At 40.5% G+C, this 5,162-nt stretch overlaps 1 pseudogene; it reads left to right on the top strand.

Moving 5' to 3' along the window:
* The first annotated feature begins 417 nt into the window (after positions 1-417).
* Positions 418-2,849, top strand: LOC141816281 (uncharacterized; annotated as a pseudogene).
* Positions 2,850-5,162: the final 2,313 nt, after the last annotated feature.

The following is a 5,162-nucleotide window of genomic DNA, read 5'->3' as shown; positions in this document are numbered from 1 at the left end:
GATCAACAGTTGCAATTTGCTATCCCAAGCGAAGGAGTGATAGCCAAAATCTGCCAGCTCAAGGAATACGACTTTCCACATCATGCCCATCGAGAAGGAACAAAGAAGGACAATTATTGGAGACAGTATCTTTCAGCTGTCATCAGCACAAGAAAAGAATTCTGGAACGCCCTTCTCCACTACCAGAGCGTGATAAAAGAAATGCTGGAACATCCACCATAGTACAATAATGGAGCAATGGTGGGCATATTACTTGGTGTGAGGAGGAAATACAAAGGCTCAAAAACGAGCTGGAAAATTACAGAGAAAAATTCCAAAGAGAACTTCAAGCTGCTAGAATGGAAGGTGATGCTGAATTAGAAGAAGCCAGGATGACGATAGAAAGACTAGAGTTAGAAAAACCATGACCTCAGAGGTATGGCGGGGCGACAACCTGTAGAACAGGAAGTTCAAGTACTCATTGATGAAGGAGCAAACAAAGAATATTTAGCCTCAACCACTGTCACAAAAGGCAGCCCCAACAGATTGTATAACCTGATAGTAGAAATATCAGTCCCGAAGGTACAACCTTTTAAAATTAATGCTATACTAGATACAGGTGCGACAACATGCTGCATAGACCAGTCATCCGCACCTAAAGAAGCAATTGAGGATAATACATTCGTGGTGAATTTTAGCGGGATAAACTCCCAAACTACTGCAAACAAGAAGCTAAAAGGGGGACACATGATTCCTTACACTTATGCATTTCCAATGAAAATAGGTGGGGGAATACAAATGATACTGGGGTGCAACTTCATACGGGCAATGAGTGGAGGAATACATATTGAAGGGTCAGAATTGACATTTTACAAAAATATTACCACAATACAAACTCAGCAAGAGCCCGCAACCCTATCTTCAATTGAAGAGCTAGAACTCGAAGAAGAGGAATACTACAGAATCAAGGAAAGTGTGAATATATACACTCAGATAAGTATTCCTACATTTCATGCAAAATTCAGTCCCTTATTAGATGAACTAAGAAAGACAGGGCATATTGGTGAAAACCCCATGAAGTATTGGGAGCAAAATCAGGTGCAGTGCAAGATTGAAATCAAGAATCCAGATCTGGTAATAGAAGACAGGCTATTAAAGCATGTGACACCCCTACTGGAAGAAACTTTCAGGAAACATATTAAGGCACTGCTTGAGCTTAAGGTAATTCGACCCTCCACTAGTCGTCATAGAACCACTGCTATGATTGTCAATTCAGGTACCACAGTTGACCCAGAGACTGGACGAGAAGTTAAAGGAAAGGAAAGGATGGTGTTTAACTATAAAAGGCTGAATGACAACACACATAAAGACCAGTATAGCTTACCGGGCATCAATACCATCATAAAAAGGGTCAGTAACAACACTATTTACTCTAAGTTTGATTTGAAAAGTGGTTTCCATCAGGTAGCTATGCACCCGGAGTCAATAGAATGGACTGCATTCTGGGTACCAGAAGGCCTCTACGAATGGCTAGTCATGCCATTCGGCTTAAAAAAAATGCTCCCTAGTATTCCAAAGGAAAATGGATGTATGTTTTAAAGGTACCGAGAATTTCATTGTTGTATATATTGACGACATCCTTGTATTTTCAATGAATGAACAGGAACATATGGAGCATCTACAAGAATTACTGAGAATATGCAAAAGAAATAGGCTTATCCTTAGCCCAACAAAAATGAAAATTGGGTCTCCTACAATTGATTTCCTTGGGGCTACAATTGGGAACAGAAAGATAAAATTACAACCTCATGTTATCAAGAAGATAGCAGATTTCCAAGAAAAAGAACTATCTACAACAAAAGGACTCAGATCATGGCTGGGCCTCCTAAATTATGCAAGAGGTTATATCCCGAATCTGGGAAAAACCTTAGGCCCGTTATACTCAAAAACAAGCCCAACAGGTGAAAAGAGAATGAACAAGCAAGACTGGGAGTTAGTTGAAAAGGTCAAGACAATGATACAGCAGTTACCGGACCTTAGATATTCCTCCAGAAGACTGTTATATAATTCTAGAGACAGATGGGTCTATGGAAGGATGGGGTGGTATTTGCAAATGGAAAGCCCAAAAGTATGATCCAAAATCTGAAGAAAAAATCTGCGCCTTTGCTAGTGGAGGGTTTAATCCTATTAAATCCACAATCGACGCGGAGATATTTGCAGTCATGAACAGTCTAAAAAGTTTTAAGATATATTATCTTGATAAGTCAGAATTGATGATCAGAACAGACTGTCAGGCCATCATCAGCTTCTTTAATAAGACTGCTCAGAATAAGCCTTCCCGCGTCAGATGGATAAATTTCACGGACTTTATTACTGGATTAGGAATCCCTGTCCAGTTTGTCCATGTAGAAGGGAAGGACAATGTTTTAGCTGACGCACTTTCTCGACTTGTTTGTTTATTAATGCAGGAAGCATCGAATCCGGAGGACCAAGTCATGGAGGCCATGGAGCAAGCAATGAAGCAGGTCAAGGAAAAGCCCAACCTTCAGGCAATTACCAGGTTAGCAGGCCTTATGAACTCCTTAGTGAATACGAGGAACTGGCCCAAGAATCCAGCGGAAGGACCATCTTACACCTTGAAGACCACAACATCAGAAAAAGAATGTCCCAAATCGAAGCAGAAGCAGTGGAGCAAGTCTTCCACAGTATCAGAGAACTGGAACAAATCTGCCAGCTCAAGGAATATGACTTTCGACATCATGCCCATCGAGAAGGAACAAAGAAGGACAATTATTGGAGACAGCATCTTCCAACTGTCATCAGCACAAGAAAAGAACTTTGGAATGCCCTTCTCCACTACCAAAGTGTGATAAAAGAAGTGCTGGAGCATCCACCATAGTACAATAATGGAGCAATGGTGGCCCCTGAAATCCCGCAAAATCCAAGACTTTAATAAAGGACTGAGCCCCGGGGAGCCGTCCTTTATAGCCTAGTAACTTTAATGACTAAGCCTAGTAGCTTTATAACTCGACCTACAATAGGGAAAAGATACGATAAGGATGCGATGGGGCTACCACATGTACCCGGTCCTTACTATCCTATCTCTATATAAACTATGAGTCATCTTCTTGCAAGGCAGAAGTCGCATTACGATAGAAGTCATACATGAAGAAGTTTAAACTTTGTGATTGTAAAACTTTTGTAAGTTCCTAAGCTTATTATTGTAATTTGAATACTTTCTAGTTCTGTTCTTATTTACATTAGAAGTTTAGAAGCACTTTTCCGCTCAAGCTTCGACATCAGCAATCTCGGAGTATAGGCCCCCACAGGACACAGCAATGGGTCCAGTGGGCTATCCACCAGCGGTAGATCTACCACAATAACCTAGGAAGCCTGATTATGAGGCATCAACATCCAGAGCCTATTTTAAGCCAAAGGACTATACAAGACAATGGTCCTTACCCTTAGCACAGCAGCAGACAGGAGCCATATTCATAATACCAGAGACCTGAGCTTATTTGATGAAGCCTTCATGCGATGGGAAAGTATTACCAAAAATTTGGTGGCAATGTAGGCTTTCTCAAGCGGCAAAGAAAAGGCAGAATTTATAGAAAATCTGCTTGGAGAAACAGAAAAACTCACCTGGATTCAATGGAGAATGAGTTACCCAAGTGAATACCAGGAGATTTTGAATGCTTCAGATGGAGCGGAAGGAACGCAAAACATAATTTCTCAGATAAGGAGAATGTTTATCCTAGAAGATCCCTATCAAGGCTCCACAGCAATGCAGACTGAAGCATACAAAGATTTGGAAAGGTTAAGTTGCTCTAACATGAAAGATGTTATACCTTTCTTAAATGATTATCTCCATCTTGTAGCTAAAACAGGAAGGATGTTTACAAGTACCGAGTTATCTGAAAAACTCTGAATTAAAATCCCGGGAGACTTGGGCACAATCATACGATAAGAATTTGAAGATAAATACAAAGGGAGTCAGGTGGGAGTACATCCAAGAATATTGTTTACATTCAGATACCTGGGAAGGAGAATGCAAAAAGACAAATTTCATCACTAAGGGATCTGTCATTTTGCAGAAGTATCCCAATCCCGGGATATTATGCTAAGAATAAAGAAGGAAGGAGGTATGGAGCTAGAAGATCTACAACCTACAAAGGTAAACCCCACAACTCACATGCCCGAGTAGAAAAGTGAAAGCACTTAATTGTAACAAATAAATGCAAATGTTTTCTATGCGGAGAAGAGGGACACTTTGCGCGAGACTGCCTAAGTGAAAAGAGGAATATAAAAAGAGTGGCGATGTTCGAAGGGCTTGACATTCCTGATGATCATGACATTCTATCAGTACATGAGGGAGAACCTATGAGCGATGCAATATACAACATCTCGGAGAATGAAGAATCATTCCGAAGCCAAGGTATAAACTTATTATTAAAAGAATATATAATGGTATTTCATGAAGAAAGCAGGACCTATTGGCTCGGAATAGAAGGAGGATGGCAGCCAATGGTGAAAGTCTCAAAGGAGCAGCATAATTGCCTTCACAAATGGCAATACAATAAAGACAGAGCAACAAATTCTGAAATGTCATACTTGCGGAAGGGAAGCAATGCATAAATGGAGGATATACTGCCCTCAATGCAAGATAGCCTCCTGCGGACAATGTGGACCTCATTACCACAACATAAAGGTACCTGTTGCAAAAATTACTGCTATACCATATAATCCTCGATTTTTGATTCAGGAATAGAGGCAGTATATTAATTGGTGTGAGGAGGAAATACAAAGACTCAAGGATGAGCTGGAATATTGCAAAGAAAAATACCAAAGGGAACTTCAAGCTGCTAGAATGGAAGGTGATGCTGAATTAGAAGAAGTTAGACTGACGATAGAAAGGCTGGAGTTAGAAAACTAGGACCTCAGAGGTATGGTGAGTCAACCTATGATGAGTCGACCTATAGAGCAAGAAGTTCAAGTATTCATTGATGAAGGAGCAAGCAAAGAGTACTCAGCCTCAACCACCATAACAAAAAGCAGCCCCAACAGACTGTACAATTTGACAGTAGAAATAATAGTCCCGAAGGTACAACTTTTTAAAATTAATGCTATACTGGACACAGGTGCGACAACATGCTGCATAGACCAGTCATCCGTACCTAAAGAAG

This window comes from Curcuma longa, unplaced genomic scaffold (genome assembly GCF_044706935.1).
Source record: "Curcuma longa cultivar G26 ecotype Majalengka, Jawa Barat unplaced genomic scaffold, ITB_CL_G26_1.1 contig_15913, whole genome shotgun sequence".
In the NCBI taxonomy this organism is placed as follows: Eukaryota; Viridiplantae; Streptophyta; class Magnoliopsida; order Zingiberales; family Zingiberaceae; genus Curcuma; species Curcuma longa.
This window is presented reverse-complemented; position numbering and strand designations above follow the sequence as displayed.